At 43.0% G+C, this 17723-nt stretch overlaps 1 pseudogene; it reads left to right on the forward strand.

Moving 5' to 3' along the window:
* The first annotated feature begins 2403 nt into the window (after positions 1-2403).
* On the forward strand, positions 2404-6460 carry LOC115679373 (protein ACCELERATED CELL DEATH 6-like; annotated as a pseudogene).
* The last annotated feature ends 11263 nt before the right edge of the window (positions 6461-17723 follow it).

A 17723-nucleotide genomic window follows, 5' to 3' on the forward strand; every position in this document is an offset into this window, starting at 1 on the left:
CACATACCGTACCACACACTATTTCTCGTTCTTTCACACGTACAACAATCATTTGCCACTTAACTGACCAATCACACGTGACCCGTGCACGCAACCATTATTCACAAATCATGCTCACTCAGTAGTCGACACGGCCAATTTTAATAATTAAAATAATCTGGCCCAACGTGCACCCAACAACATAATTAAGTCAACCAATTACACAATCACACACTCAATTTCCAACACCACACTCGGTCATAATTCCAACGCACGAAGAACACAGAGATTGCTATTTTTCTCTAACCAAATGGCCCCGAATCGATTCCGGTCCTTCACGGGACTCTCTCACCATTAATTCTCAATTCTAAAAATCCAACTTGCGTCCCGATCGGCCCATCACAGCCCCATGAACAGTAGTCCACAGCCCACTGTTGCCCTCAATTTTCCAATAAAAATTTTCCGAAATTCAATCCTAAGCCCGCCAATTGATTTCACTCCCGAATCATAACATTTCGCACATAATCTAAACCCGATTTCACCCAAAAATCATCCGTCAATACCCAATACCCTAAGTCGGGTTTAGAGCGCGACTTACCCGTGTTCTAGACTATCGCGGCTAAAACGGAAAACGGCGGCGCTCAATCGGGAACGGCGGCGAGCGGCGGTGACGGCGTACGGCTTCCGGCGGCGGCGATCGGCTTGGGCGGTGGCCGGGGCTCACGGCTAAGAGAGAAAGACCGAGAGGGAGAGAGAGAACGGCGGGATGGGGAGCGTGAGGCTCGGCGGTGGCGCGGCGGCAATCCGGCGGGTGTGACCGGCGGCGGTGATGGCGCGGCGGCGAAGGCGGAGGGAGAGAGAGAGAGATCGGAAGGGGGGGCTGCTCACGGTGGGGGTTTCACGGGGGAGAGGGAGAAGAGAGGAGAGAGAAATGGGTCTTGTGGACTTAAATAATGCATTTTAGACTAAAATGGCAAATGACCAAAATGCTCTTGTCTAATCTTTTTGATCCAACGGACCAGATTCGATCTAATCTTGAAATCGACGGCCCAGATCGAATCTTGCAAAAAATATCCAAGGGCAATCTCGTAATTTCTCAAAAAGTCCAAGGGCAAAATTGTCTTTTCCAACTTTTAGGGAAAAATTACCAAAATGCTCTTGCCCTTTAAAACTAACTCTTGCCCTTTAAAACTAACCCTTTAATAAATTCCAAGGGTAAAATGGTCAGTTTCTCCGTTTCTCGCCGAAATCGAACTTTTCTGAAGGATTCGAGCACATCCAAAATTGCATGTTCCATCCGCAACGTCGTCCAAAGATCCTGCCGTGACTTTTAGAATTTTCTGATGCTCGGTTTGATCTCTAATAAAAATTTAAATTATATATACATAACGTAACTCGAGCGTTTCTCAGACTAACGGGTGGCTTTTGGGAAATTCGCCTGTACGACCCGTGACTGATACTAAATCGAGTCACGTGCAATTTATTTAGACTGTACTGACTTCGGTTGCCAATAAAATCGCGAGGATCAATTGCTAGATCCGAGGGGCACGATCGTTTGGTATAAGTTCAGGATCATTCGTCAAGTCATTTCGCGGTCCAGCGGAATCACCCGCGATCCACTACTATGACAGTGGCGAGCTGACTCCTAACTATCCTTGGATCGGCCAACAGTGGCTCAAAATATCACCTCGACGATTTTATGGTCGAAAGTCCATTCACGATTGAATTATCTTTAGTCGTACGAATTTTAAATCCCTAATTAGCCTTTCCCTACTGGTTAGTATCCCAGGAATGATCAGTTCCGGGCGAGAATTAACTACAAGCACATTCGTAAAATAATTCATTTCATAAATCCCAAATGAGCGAAATGTCGGGATGTCACAACAGTCGGCGTTGACTAGACCACCACGTTAACGATTTCCGGCCAAAATTAGCCGGAAGTACTACATTGGAAATTTGTTAAAAGATTTAAAACTAAATTGACACAGTTAAAATGTTTAAGACTGAATTAGCAAATTATCAAAAAATTTAGAACTTAATTGAACAATTGAAATGTGTAGGACTAAATTGGCCACCGTACTATAAAATTAGGACTTTTTGAACAATTTTTCCAATCACTTTCAAATGATGGTTATATCCTAATTAAGTCCCCATCTTATTAGCATCAACCAAGTGAGGAGGCGCTGACGGAGTGATGCTTATGTCAAGTTGCTTAATAAATTGACTAATCAACTGATAGTTGGGGCTATTCGGTGCACACAAGAATTTGAAATTATGATTAAAATCATCACCAATCAAAGAGTGCAGGCTTATATGCTCCGGTACATTCCTAGAAAGTGGCCCAACAACCCCACAAGGAACCTTATAAATCTTATTGCACCTCGACTTAAAACTTCATGTCTTCCTCGCCACCCAAAAACTTCATCATTTCTTTGCTCTACACACTTAAAATGAGGCCTGTTCAAGAAGGAGAGTCGAAGACGGAGCAGGATATAAAACCCCCCCAAAAGTACATAAACTCAAGTTTGTACAAAGCAGCCAGAGAAGGCAACTTCACAGGCCTCAAAGACTCAATCCTCCATACACATGGAGGCAGTAGAGAAGAAGAAACCCTACTAGACGGCCTCATGCTAGTGACCCACAAGGGCAACAATCTTGTCCACCTCGCGGCGGAGTCAGGCTGTGAGTACTTCATCCAGCAGGTCCTCCAGAAGTGCCCCAAGCTTGTGTGCAAGCCCAACTCCCGCTGCGACACGCCGCTTCACGTTGCGGCACGGACATGCCACTTTGATGTCGTGAAGGTCATCATCTCCGAGGCCAAGCGGCAGAAGGAAACGGCAACCACCGGCACACCGTGCACGCAACAGATGAAAGAGATGGAGGATGGAGGCGCAGCCGGGATCAGAAACAGCTTACTGAGGATGAAGAACAGGGCTGGGAACACGGCGTTGCACAAGGCGCTGAGGAACAGGAATGAGGAGGTGGGTATGTTACTGTGGGAAGAAGATAGAGAGATGGTGGGGAGCGTGAATGTGGCCGGCGAGAGCGTTCTGTTCGTGGCAGCTGATTTAGGGTTTGAGAGAGTCGTGAAGAAGATGCTGGAGTTCTTAGGGAGCGGCATGCAACGTGAAGGAGGTGTTTTGCATGGGGCTTTGAGTGGTCCGGAAGGCCAAAACCCCTTGCATGCTGCTGTTCTTGCTGGAAGCATTGGTATGTCAATTTATACATGCTTGAATGACAAATTTCATGGTCCTTCATTTCTTGTAAGATTAGTTTTAAACATACATATCAAGCACGCATATGAGACATGGGCCAATGGTAGATTAAATTGCTATTAAGACTTAAATATCATATAGACTTAATACACTTTGTTAGTAGGTGTTGTATTTCTCTCGGACATAAATCTGTCTGTGTTCATTGACAATAGCAAGAAGTTTACCAGAAGTGCTTTCGGTAGGTAAATTAAAAGACAAATAGCTTTTATCTTACTGTTTCGATCATTTTCCATTAATTTCTGATAAATATTTCTAAAACTGGTTTTTGCTACTCGCAAGCATTGATGTAAGTACAAATTAATAATGCAGACATTTTTAATTAAATATTATCTAACAATAGAGATTATTTTATTTTGGTCATTCTTTTCTCCCTCGTTGTACGTCATTAACAAAAATGAAAGATGTCATGAATTTTTTTTTTAAAGTTTCTCTATTGAGTTTAGTTGAAGTATCTCATATTATTGTTTATTAAATGTATAATTTACACGACCCTGGTAAGGGGAACTGCCCGAACATATAAAGGGTATGACAATAATATTTATAATAGTTCAATTGCAATTTCTATCGTATTCACATGATATTTCTATTGTTCATAGCTCTTTATCTTTATTCTTAGTTTCATGATTCATTACTGTAGCTTTAAAATGCTTTTCTTTTATGCAAGTCGACTGTGAAAAAGAATATATTGGAATTTTATCAAACACAACATTTCTTGATAAATTTTAGAAGACAAACCTAACTTTTCTCTTTCCTTTCTAGTCCTCATGCGTGTTAGCTAGTTGCACGCTTGAAATTAAAAAAGTAGATATATGGAAAGCACTGTGGAAATAGATTTTTAAAGTACTTTCATGGAAATTACAATTTACTAATGGATTGGAAATATTTACTAAGGGTATGTTCGTTTTTGAGGAAAATTTCATAATAAAGGAAAATTTTCTTTGTTTGGTGGTATGCTAAAAAGCACATAAAACTCTATATTAATATAGAATTTGAAGACACTACCGAGTATTTGTGGTAAGAGATTGTTATACTTGGGAAAATAATTCCCTCTATTTAGAATTGGAAATTCACTTTCTTAATTTTCCGTGTGCGCGTTTTCTTTGCCCGTAAATGTTTTACAATTGACTAACCATTTTCAACAAACCGAATAGGTGAGAGTCCGAATAATTAATTCACTAAAAGCTTTTTCAGCGAAACAAGCACACCATAAATATAAAAAACTTACACGTCCACCATTCTTAACACCAATAGATAGTTATCTTTTGCACAACGGGTAAGCATACTGCACAAATATGCAAAATAATTAAAAGAGTCGTATGTTAGCGTATCTGAAGGAGGTTTCATCCGACGCCGAATGACGTATAATTTGAAGTTTACGTTTTTAGTTTTTATGAAGTGTTTTGGCAGTTAGTCAGCTCATGTCGCCTTTTGACGTACACGAACAAGCAAGAAATGCTATCTGCGGAATCTGCACGAAGCACGTGAAAAAAAGTATATGACTAAGTCAAGGAGCTTTTAGAAGGCATATAACGTAAGAAGGAACTGAGGTAATTCATTTGTACACTTTCTACATAATTTACTATGAACTATATATTATTAGCAAGCGAAATCTATGGAGGCAATCTCTCGGTCTTCTAAAAAGGATTTAAACATGTGTGAATGGCAATTGAGGAATTTTCAAAATGATTTTTTTTTTGTTTCTTTCTTTTGCCAGCTTTATTGACCTACTATACTATGTATGAAACCCATAACAGAATTAAAAAGGCAAGTACTTTTGTAATTTATCATCTCCATTTTTAATAAAATTTTCGATAGAATCTCACAGTCAAACTTCAACTTTAACCATACATAAGGTATTTCTATTCATAGAACTGAGATTGTACTTTCATCATGTGTTCATACTTGAGCAGGGGTAAGTTTTCTTATATTAGGCAAGATAATACAACTTGGGATCATATTTTTGTCCAACCTAATTTGGTCACAACTTCCTCCAACCCAACTTCTAGTTGTAGTTATACATTCTAGCGTTTGCCCATATATTAACTTAGGTCGGAAAATACACAATCCAAGAAAACATAATCAATTAGTCCAAGTTTAGTCTACATCCCAACAATCATAAATATGGTTGGAGGAAACTTTCTCGGCGGTAACAAAAATTACAGATTTTTTGGTTACACAACCTGCATATATCACTATTGATTTTTTTTTTTTGGACGAACTATCACTATTTATTTTGGTAAGGCAAACTTTTAATCTATAACTACCCAATCGATAATGATGATGGTGGGTAGTGAAAAAAGAAAATTTCGACGCAGATTGCACGTCTTATTAAAACCCAAGAAGAGAAAGGAAACAATCTATTCTAGGTCATAAAAAAAAAACAAATAATTAGAAATCATTGTGGGGTATACTCCAAAAAAATTGTGACTCACAACATTCCATTACTCTCACAATGGTATAAAGACTTCTATGCTAGCAAAACTCTTACATGAACTAGGCATGCTTCAATGAATTGATTACATTTCACTTACGAGAATTTACCATCTAGATGCTATGTTAGAGCAAGCTACCCCATATCAAGAAATTATGATATCCTCAGCCACATCGCCCATTTCTTCGAATCTACTCTTCCAACGAGTTCTTCATGTCCTAGGATGCGTGAATGCTCTCATAAATCTCCAAGGATCAAAAGTCATCAATGAACCCGACAACAAAGGAAGAACAGCCCTGCACTTCGCCGCGAAAGCCAAGCAGAAAGAAATAGCCACTCGCCTCCTCCAAATCGACGCTTCTTCGGCTTATGCCAAGGACCTTATTTATGGCAGGACCCACTGCTCGAAGCAGCCTCCTTGGGCCACCTCTGCGTTCTGAGGGAGATCCTCAAGCACTGTCCCGACACGGTCGAGACCTCCGACAACGAGGGCCAGAACGTGGTTCACCTCGTGTTGAAGTGCAGGCCGTGTTGCTCTAAGGAGGTGTTGAAAGTGCCTGAGCTGGTGGAGCTGGTGAACAAAGCCGACGGTCACGGGGACACGCCATTGCATGTTGCGGCCAAGGACCAGAACTACAAGATGGTGAAGAGGTTGCTGATGATTCCTTCGGTGGATCTGAGGGCCAAGAATGCCGATGGGCTCACGGCTCTGGATATTTGTGAGTCTCAGTGGCAATTCACCCAGAAGAAGGTAATTATTTACTCATTATATTAGACGACTTTGTGCACCAAATCATAGTTTCAGAAAAAATATGAAGAGTTAAGACGATGGGCTTTTCTGTTGGGTGCTTTAGTGAAGTAAGGCGGAAGCTAAGGGTGCGCATGAAATGCATTTTGGAGCAGAAATCCTGCTCTATAATGCATTTTGGGACAGAAATGCGTTTGTTAAAAAATTTCCGAAATGCAATCCGGAACAAAAACGCGTTTGGTAAAAATGCATTCTTGTTTTCGGCTCCGGAATCACTTTTTGATTCCAGAATTCATTTTGGTCCAAAAAACAAAAGCTATTTTTTCTAGTTTCTCTCTTCCAAAATGAGATTTCCTTCTTTTCTCTCGTCTTCGTGCCCTTCACAACACATTATGAGATCTCACCAAATTTTTTCTCTGTCTCTCTGCTAGGTCGAGCTCCTACGCTCCGCTTGGCGAGCGCTCGTGCTCCATGGACGCCTCTGCCTGAGCCTCCGCTACAGAGACCAGATCTGCCACAATTCTCTCTCCCCCTTCTCTGTCTCTCTACTAGGGCGAGAAGGACTCCCGCGCTCTGCTCGGGTCTCTGCCCCGCCGACGCCCGCGCCTCCGCCCGCGCCTCCGACTTTGATTTTGGGGGAAAGATCTTCTTCTGGGGAGCGGTCATTTTGTTTAACGCACAGAAGAAAGAAAAAAGGAGAAAGAGCGAGAGAGAGTAGAAGAGCGATTTCAAAGAAGTCAAAGGTGATCATTGCTAATCCCATTCGAACCACCGTCGCTAGTCGCTGATTCGTAGTTCTGCGGCCATCAGATTCATGTAAGCTACCTATTTTTTGCCTTATTTTACTTGCTTCACTAAAGCTTAGGATGTCGAGTTCCATCCGCTGTTTATATTGTGAATCTGAGACCGACCTGTGAATGATTGCGATGATTTATAAGTTAATATACATTGTTTAAGGCAAGAACTGCATTAAATGTGAAACTGAAGCTTGTATTTGAAACGTACACTACCTGTTCGATGAATCGCCAGAGAGAAATGCCGAATTTGTTTTTGGTGGAATTATGTTCTACCCCATTAGCCTCTTTTTTCTTCCTCTTTAACATACTTATATGATGCTTTTAGTTGTTCTTTTGATCAGAAGAAACTATCAAAAACTTGCTTGAAAATTGTCCTTGGTTGGCGTATGTGGGCCATGAACAATACATTTTGCTTTGGCTCCATACTCTAGTGTGGAAATTGTCTTGTGTATCTCCTTTGGGTCTGGGCTTGCACATAGTATCATAAGAATCTTCGATTTGTCTCACATGAAGTTGCTAGAAGACACATTGCTAAGCTAGTACAGAATATGCTGTTGGTGAATCTCATCCATTGTTATGAAAGTAACTGAACATTTTCAGAAACTTAACACTAAAAATCTCATGAGTCTTCTATTCTGACTTCAAAAAAATGTGGTCGCATAATTAAGGAAGATAATTAATTCGTTTTAATTTCATTGTGAGTTGGTCCTTGTGGTCACTGTACTAACTGAGTTTCTTTACATTCTTCAACCTTTCTGGAAAGTCATCAGTGATGGGTCCTCAAAAGGATACGGTGTTGTTGGTATTGTGCTTATCGTCTATATGTTTTCATCAAATTTTTATTGTTGGACTATTTATTATTTACCAAATTCTTTTCATACATTTTAGGAGTTTTAGAGGCAAATTTTATAGAGCCTGCACATGACAAGCAAGATTTCGAGAGGTCATCATTATACATCCAACCGGAAGCTAGGTTGAAACAGACACTTTCAGAAATTAGCGTTAGTTATACTTCTTATAGTCACTTTGAATTAACTAGTGTGTGTTAATAATTGATTGGTTGAGTGATGATTGATAAATGTAATCTCAGAAAGTAGTGGATAAGGAAGGCATGTTGGTTATCACCTGCCATTTTGTGTTCTTAAGCATATTTCTGGAATTACATTTTCAAATTCTCAAAGATTGCATTTTTGGGCTATATATGCCTGTTGGGCTTTAACATCGTGCTTGCTGTGGTTTATGGCATTAACATCTTTATTTATTGTCTGTATATCATGTTGTTATGGCCTGCAAAGATTGCATTTTTATAAAGGAATAACAACCCCATTTTTTGTATGTTTCTTTTTCCATCTCGTGGTGTTTGGGAAGTGGTGGGGGTGTGAAATTCTCTGCTCAGGTACAATTTATGTTCTCTTTTGTAGATGTGCTCCACTGTTTAATTCTTCTTTGTTTGTTGAATCGCCATTACCGGCATTTGCTCCTAAAATTTCATCGAGTTTAGATAAATGGAATCCTCCAAAGACACGCACATGGCAAAGTGGACTAAGTCGTTGACTGAATTGTTTGTAAGTCTGATGGTAGATGAGATAAAAAAAAAAGGGAAATCGCACATCATGTACCTACAATAGAGTAGGGTGGATTAACATTGAGGGAGAATTCAATAAACAAACAGGACTTCACTTTAGTCTACCACAGTTCAAGAACAAGACACAGAAACTGAAGAGACAATATGGTAGTTTCAAGAAGCTGCTTTCAACAATGAGATTTGGATGGGACGATGACACCAAGAGGGTTGTCGTGGTCGATGAAACTGTCTAGGCAAATCACATCAAGATGATGTTACTTACTTAGGTCATCTTATTATTATAACCTCAAATTTCAGATTTATAAAATGTTGAGTACTGCCTGACATTATTTTGAAAATGGTGCAGGCTAATACTGAATGAGCCAAGTTCAGGAAGGACGGATTTCCTTTGTATTCACAGCTTTGTGTTGTGTTTGGGGATACATACGCCACTGGGGAGTTTGCAATAGGAAATGCGCAAGGCGTGGCGCCGTCGGAGGGTATAGGTGACAGTGGTGGTGGTGGTGACAGTGGTGTTCATGTCAACCTAAGCGAACCAGAACAGTTTTTCGAAACCCAAGCTGATGTGGAACAATTTAATGGGCCGGTGAGCCCACCTCCAAGAAGCCATAGGTTGGATAGGACTCCAAATGCCAAGAGGAGGAGAAAGAGCAGTTTACATTCATTTGACGCGACCTGTAAAGCCATTCGAGAAATGATGAAAGTTAAGATGGTTCCAGCATCAAGTGCCTCCATCACCTCACATTCCTCAACACCTGTGGACCCCTACTCTATAGCAACCGCGGGTGCCGTCATAAATGCCATGCATGACTTGGACAAGGTTCTTTACATCAAAGCTATGAAACACGTGACATCCTGAAAATTGGTCCATTTGGGATTTATAAAATACTAAGTTTTATGAATGTACTTGTAGTTAGTTCACACCCGGAACTCATCATTCTTGGGATACTAACCATTAGGGAAAGGCTAATTAGGGATTTAAATTTGTACGACTAAAAGAAAATTCGATCGTGGACTGACTTTCGATCATGAAATTGTCGAGGTGATATTTTGTGCCACTGTTGGCCGATCCAAGGATAGTCAGGGGTCAGCTCGCCACTGTCATAGTAGTGGATTGCGGGTGATACCGCTAGACCACGAAATGAATTGACAAATGATCCTGAACCTATACCGAACTATCGTACCCCGAGGATCTAGTGATTGATCCTCGCGATTTAATTGACAACTGAAGTCGTCACGAACCGAATAAAATTTGCACGTGACTCGATTTAGTATCAGTCACAGGTTGAATACGCGAATTTCCCCAAAAAGCCACTCGTTAGTTTTAGGAACGTTCGAGTTGCGTTTAATAAAATTTAATTATTTAATTGAGCCAAAATTGGACATCAAAAAAATTTTGAAGTCACAACGGGATGCTAGGACAACGTTGCGGATAGAACGTGCAATTTTGGATCGTCCCGATTCCTTCAGAAAAATTCAATTTTGGCGAGAAATGAGAGAAAGGACCATTTTGCCCTTGGGAATTTATGAAGGGCATGTTTTATGAAGGAGGGGTATTTTGGTAATTTTGCCCTAGTTTTGGAAAATGACAATTTTACCCTTGGACTTTTTGAGAAATTCCTGAATTGCCCTTGGATATTTTGGGTAAGATTCGATCTCGGTCGTCGGTTCCAAGATAGGATCGAATCTGGGCCGTCGATTTCATTTGTGAGAGAGGGATAGGATTGTAAATTGCCAATTTGGTCAAAAGTGCACTATTTAGTCCAAGAACACACTCTCTCTCTCTTCATTCTCCCTCTTCTCTCTCCGGCCAGCCCCTCCCCACCGTGTGCTTTCTCTCTCTCCCTTCCTCACCGCCGATTGCCCCCCTTCGCACGTACGCCGGCGCCGCCGCTCACCGCCCGCCGTGCCGCCGTTCCCCGCCGCCGTACCGTACCCCCCATCACCACCCCGTGCTGTCCGTCTCTCTCTCCTCACCGTGGCCGTGCCCCACAGCAAGGAAGTCGTGCCGCCGCCATGCGCCGATCGCCGTCCGCCGAGCCAAGCCGCACCGTCCGCCGCCGTCCCCGCCAATCGCCACCACTTGTCGCTCTAGCCGAGATAGTCTAGGGCTCGGTAAGTCATACCCTAAACCTAACCTAGGACGTCAGGTATCGACGGATAATTTTTGGGTTGAAATCGGATTTATTCGGGTACGAAATTGTACGGATTAGGAGTAGAATCAATTGGCGGGCCTTGGATTGAATTTGGGAAATTTTTAATGGAGACTTTGAGGACAACAGTTGGCTGTGAGTGAATGTTCAGTAAGCTGTGATGGGCCGATCGGGACGAAAATTGGATTTTTAGAACCGGCAATTAATGGTGAGAAAGTGTTGTGAAGGACCGAATTGATTTAACGCCATTTGGTTGGAGAAAAGTGGCAAATTGTGTGTTTAATGTGTGTTGGAACTGCGACTGGGTTGGGGGTGATGAAATTGAGTACATGTTGCGTAATTACATGATTGAAATATGCCTGTTGGGTGCACGCTTGGGCCAAACTGATTTAATTATTAAAATTGGCCATGTCAAATGCTTAGTGAACATGTTTTGCGTGTGAATTGAGGCGTGCACGGGCCACATGTGATTGGCGAGTTAAGTGTGGTAAATGCTTGTTGAGCATGTGCATGAGTAAGAAAGAAATGTTATGACATGTGTTCGTGGAAATTGTGCCGTCCTAAGGCGTGTACTTCAACGCGGGACGATGCCCGGTACTACCGGAAGACTGCCAGCCTGAGGCGTGTACTTCAACGCGGGTTGCGCAGTAGGTGGTAGATGTTGAGCCTGAGACGTGTACTTTAACGCGGGCAAGAAACATGGCATGAGGCGTGTACGTTAACGCGGGCCCTGAAGTGTTGTGATAAGTGGTCGCAGTGAACCTGAGGCGTGTACTGTAACGCGGGTCACTGGCGAGGAATGTGGAAAAGAAATAATGAGAACGGCATGAGTGCATGACATGAGATTTGTACATGCTTGTGATTGTACGTGATGTGCCTGTTATGTGATAATTGGGTGTATGTGTGATTGTGTTCTGTGATTGCCTGGAGGTACGTGATAGCCTAGGTGGGATTTAGGGGTGTACTTACTGAGATGTAGTCTCATGGTTGTTTCAACCAACATTTTTCAGAACCCCGACCTGAGCCATGAATCCTCCGCCACCGCCACCTACGCGTTTTAGTGTACCAGTGCACACCGAGTATGAGGTTGCAGAATTTCCCATGGGTGATGGCATGACCTGGATTAAGCATACTACGACTGTTTTTATAGAGGTAGGACTACCTTTATGGGAGACCCATGTTTACACTGCCTGGTTCTTCCGGGATGTAGCAGGGGATGAGTTCGGGCCCGTTAGGAGTTTTGATGTTCCGTTTGACTTAATTGGGGATTGGGACCCGTCTGCCATACCCCCGATAGATGGAGAGTTGACCAGTGCAGAGACTAGTTTAGCTCAGTCCGGTTTGCATCCAACGGCCGCAGCTCAAGAATCTTCAGGGGCTGAGCATGAACCCGAGCCCGAAGCATCGCAAGCTGAAGTCGACCCGATGGACATAGATTTAGAGCCTATTCCCGAGGAGAAACCAGAGGAGGTAGAGCCCGAGGCAGAACCCGAGAATGAGCCTGATGAGTCTGAGGAGCCTGAGGATGAACCGGAGTATATACTCCCGTATGAGCAGTTTATGGATCCCAATTTCGTACCTGAGTACAATTTCTTTGATGGACTAGCTGAGGAGGATCAGGACGAAGTTCCAGCTGAGTCGGGTGACATTAATCACCCGATTGAGATTGAGACAGAGCCGGATTCTTCGGAGGAGCAAACTGTTTAGGGGAGTTCGAATTAAGACGAGGAGGAGTCGGACTCAGAATGGACGCCGAGCAAGGGGCGTAGGGGCTAGTATAGGGGTTGAGGATAGGCTTTTTTGGAGAGCACCATTTTTTAGGTTAGAATACCAGATCATCGAACCCTTTTTATTATCGATGGTTTGTAATACAGTGTGCAATTGTATATGATGGTTGTAGCTTGTAAATATTCTATAAGTTTGTTAATGGAAAGGAATATGTGTATATTCTCCCTGAATGTTTCCCCAGTTTTAAATTGTCCGGGTATAATCGTGGTATCCGCTGTTGCTTTAAATCTCTGATGTTATAAGTGAGGTTGGCGATACCCTGGGATGTCGTCTTAAACGACCGGCAGAGGGTATCGTGCGCTCGATGAGGTTCGGGGCGTGACATCCCTGTTTGAATTGGTATCAGAGCAAGGACAGCTCGATCTAAACTGATCGAAGTGGAGTGATAAGGAGCAGAGAGCCTGGGGGTAGTATTTTGGGGAGACTTTAGTGAGTTAGAGGGCGGAATGAGCTACACGTACCTCCAGATTGTTTGTTGTGATTGATTGATTGAGTTGATTGTTGTGACAACTGAAATGCAGGTGCGTCTGGACCTAAGGTGAGTGTTCAGACCCTATTGATTGTGGCTTTGTGCTTGTAGCATTTGATTGCCTGTTGAGTGAATCTTTGCGTTAATTCACTGCCTGGGGCTGGATAGATCTAGTTGGGCTAGGTTACTAATTCCTGAGTGGAATTATAGCAGGTAGGAGAGTGGTAGAACTGTGACGATGAGCAGCGAAGGAAGAGGTGTAGGAAGAGTCCCAAGAAGGGGCGCAGGAAGAGGAACAAGGGGTAGAGGTCGTGCTCGAGCTAGAGTTGTAGAGGACCTTGGAATGGGTGCAGGAGTGATAAAAAATCTTGGGGTTGATGCTGGAGCTGCAGTGGATCCCCGAGTCGATGTTAGACCTGCAGAGGACCCTAGAATGGAAGCGGTCATGAGGACCTTAGAGCAGATTGGTAATATAATAGGACAGCAGACTCAGGAACGAGCTGCTACGATTGCCCAAGCTGCCAAGGCCGCTGCTGCCTTTAATAATAATGAGAATCAAGGGCAGGGGCAAGTGGTTGTGAATAGATCGATGCACCAGCTAGTCGAGCAGTTTATGAAGCTAAAACCGCTTAAGTTTTCTGAGAAAGGTGACCCTGAGGCTGCACCCCGATGGGTAGAGGAGCTTGAGAAAGCCTTTGAGGTGTTAGAGTGTACTGATAATGAGAAAGTAACCCTGGCAGTATACCAGTTGCAGGATAACGCGAATGATTGGTGGAAGGCCACCAGGGATAGAATATTTCCAGAAGGTATTGCCCGGACTTGGATTGCTTTTACTGAGAGTTTTTATGAGAAATATTTCTCGGCCAGCGCCAGGGAAAGGAAGTTAGCCGAATTTATGAGACTCCGTCAAGGTCTGATGACGGTAGATCAATATGAGGCGGAATTTGCGAGATTGTCTAAGTTTGCGCCGAGAATGGTAGAACATCCCGATGATAAGGCGCGAAGATTTCGGGACGGATTGAAGGCTGATATTCGCAGCCAGTTGTTACTGGTAAATCTGAGGACGTACGAGGAAATATTTGATAAAGCTCAAGTTCTAGAGTGAGATCATGTGGAAAGGGCTGCTGCTTCTGGATCAAGGTTTGTCCAGGGTAGGGATAATCGTAATCCTGGAAAGAGACCGATGTTGGATAATAGGCGTTTTACTCCTCCCGTTAGAAGAAATATTGGGAAGCCAGCTCGGAATCAGAATGGTCCCTATAGAATATGCGGAGGTAGGCACGGAAATGGACCTTATCCAACCCGGGGCGGAGCGTGTTTTGGATGTGGAGGATTCGGTCACCACATAAGGAATTGCCCCAATCCCAGACAGAATAGCCCGCCTGCGTTGCCGCCACCTCGAATCGGGAATCAGACTGGAGCGGCCTTGACAGCAAACCAGAATAGGCCTCAAGCGCAAGGACGAGTGTATGCTATGGCCAGAAGAGAGGCTGAGAACGCACCAAGGGTTGTCACAGGTATGATTTCTCTGTGTAACCATGCTGCGTATGCTTTATTTGACCCTGGAGCGTCACATTCTTTCATATCGAAACAGTTTGTTGAGTTAATTGGATTGGAACCGCAATTGCTTGATATGGTGTTATGTGTGACAACTCCCTTAAATGATAAAATGCTGGTCTCATTGGGGTGTACAAATTGTAAGATCGTAATTGGGGATAGGGAGGAAAAGATTGATTTAGCGGTTCTAGACATGTATGATTTTGATGTGATAGTGGGTATGGATTGGCTGTCTAAGCAGAGGGCTGTAATGGATTGCGATAGCAGGGTGATCCAATTTAATCCCGTTGGACATCCAGAATTTAAATTTGTGGGAAGTCGAGGAGGACCCTCGATTCCATGGATTTCGTCGCTAGAAATGACGAAGTTGTTGAGTGAAGGTTGTCAAGGATTCCTAGCGGTAGCAGTTGATTCAACGGCTGAGGAGCCGAGATTGGAAGATATAGCTGTGGTGTGCGAGTATCCCGATGTGTTTCCTCAGGAATTGCCGGGACTGCCACCAGTAAGGGAGTTAGAATTTATAATCGAATTGGCACATGGAACCGACCCGATCTCGAAAGTACCTTATAGGATGTCATTGTCGGAGTTAAAGGAGTTAAAGGTGCAGATGCAAGAATTATTAGACAAGAGATTTATTCGTCCCAGTGCGTCTCCGTGGGGAGCGCCGGTGTTATTTGTGAGGAAAAAGGATGGATCATTGAGATTGTGTATTGATTATAGGCAGCTGAATCAGGTGACAATTAAAAATAAATATCCCTTGTCGAGGATTGATGATTTGTTTGACCAATTACAAGGGGCTTCGGTGTTCTCTAAAATTGATTTGAGAACGGGATATCATCAGTTGAGGATTAGGAAGGAGGATATACCGAAGACGGCATTTAGGACGAGATATGGACATTATTAATTTACGGTAATGCCGTTCGGACAAACGCCCCTGCTGCCTTTATGGATATGATGAATTGAGTGTTTAAGGAATTCTTAGATCAATTTGTGTTCGTGTTTATAGACGATATATTAGTATACTCGAAGAGCCTAGAGGAACATGAATTTCATTTGAATCGACTGTTGCAGACTTTAAGGGAGAACGCGCTGAATGCTAAGTTTAGCAAGTGCGAATTCTAGCTTAGTCGAGTAGAATTTCTTGGTCATGTAATTTCTGGGGAAGGAATCTTAGTGGACCCATCGAAAATTGAGGCAGTAATGAAATGGCCTAGACTAACGATGGTAACAGAAGTTCGAAGTTTTCTAGGCTTGGCTGGATATTATCGCCGTTTCGTGGAAGGATTTTCGGCGATAGCAACGCTGTTGACGCATTTGTTGAAAAAGGAAACAAAATTTGAATGGACTGATAGATGTGAAAGAAGTTTTCAGGAGTTGAAGTATAGATTGACAACGGCACCCGTATTGACGATTCCATCACGACCCGGAGGGTATGAGATATATAGTAACGCGTCGTTGAAAGGATTAGGGTGTGTACTCATGCAAAATGGGCGAGTAGTGGCTTATGCATCAAGGCAGTTAAGACCGCATGAGTTGAACTATCCGACGCATGACTTGGAATTGGCCGCAATTGTATTTGCCCTGAAGATTTAGCAATATTATTTATGCGGAGAGAAATTTCAGATTTATACAGACCATCAGAGCCTCAAGTACTTATTTTCTCAAAAGAAGTTAAACATGAGGCAGCGTCGGTGGATGGAGTTATTGAAGGATTACGACTGTGAAATTCTATATCACCCAGGAAACGCTAACCGGGTAGCCAATGCTTTGAGTCGTAAGTCGAGTATAGCCCATTAGATGGTCAAGGAGTGGACATTGTTGGAAAAAGTGCGAGACTCGGAGTTTAGATTTGAGGTAAGTCAAGTCTCGAGCTTGTTGGCTACGCTTAAGATTGAATCGGAGATCCAGGCTAAAATGAAGACGTTGCAACCTTCGGATAAGGAAATTCAAAAGATTTTAGAGATAGAGGAAGCTAAAAGGAAGCCAGATTTCCTGGTATCAGAAGATGGGATATTAAAGTTTCGTGGGCGCTTATGTGTACCCGACGATGCGAAGCTTAAGGAAGAAATTTTATCAGAAGCGCATCGTAGCAGTTATAGTATCCATCCAGGTAGTACTAAAATGTATCGAAATTTGAGACAATATTACTGGTGGAACGGTATGAAGACGGATATCGCTAAACACGTGGCTAAGTGCCTGACATGTCAGCAAGTAAAGGCACAACATTGTAAGCCTAGAGGATTATTGTGACCCTTGAAAATTCCAGAGTGGAAATGGGAGCATATAACTATGGATTTTGTGTCGGGATTGCCAAGGAGCCAACGAAGCCATGATACTATTTGGGTGATTGTCGACAGATTAACAAAGTCAGCACACTTTTTGGCTGTGCGAAAGGATTTCGCATTAGAACGGTATACTGAGTTGTACGTGCAGCAGATAGTTCGTCTTCATGGGGTACCAGTGTCAATAACTTCAGATCGTGATCCTAGGTTTACCGCCCGTTTTTAAAAAAGTCTGCAGACGGCTTTAGGATCCAAGTTACAGTTCAGTACGGCTTACCATCCTCAGACAAATGGCCAGTTTGAGAGGACGATTCAGACTCTAGAGGATATGCTCAGGGCGTGTGTACTGGATTTTCAGGGTAAGTGGGAAGAGCAACTGCCTTTAGTAGAATTCGCTTATAATAATAGTTTTCAGCAGAGCATAGGAATGGCACCCTTTGAAGCACTATATGGCAGGGCTTGTAGGACGCCCGTGTGCTGGGATGAAGTGAGAGAAAGAACTATAACCGGGTCAGAGTTAGTCGAGCAATCGATTGAGGCAGTTAAGGTGATTCTTGAAAGGCTGAAAACAGCTCAAAGCCGTCAGAAGAGTTATGCAGACAAAAGGCGAAGGCCTTTAGAGTTTCAAGTGGGGGATCATGTGTTTTTGAAGGTGTCGC

Source organism: Syzygium oleosum, unplaced genomic scaffold (assembly GCF_021117445.2).
Source record: "Syzygium oleosum isolate NSW1041296 unplaced genomic scaffold, Sole_v2.1 Sole_v2.04, whole genome shotgun sequence".
NCBI classification, from domain to species: domain Eukaryota; kingdom Viridiplantae; phylum Streptophyta; class Magnoliopsida; order Myrtales; family Myrtaceae; genus Syzygium; species Syzygium oleosum.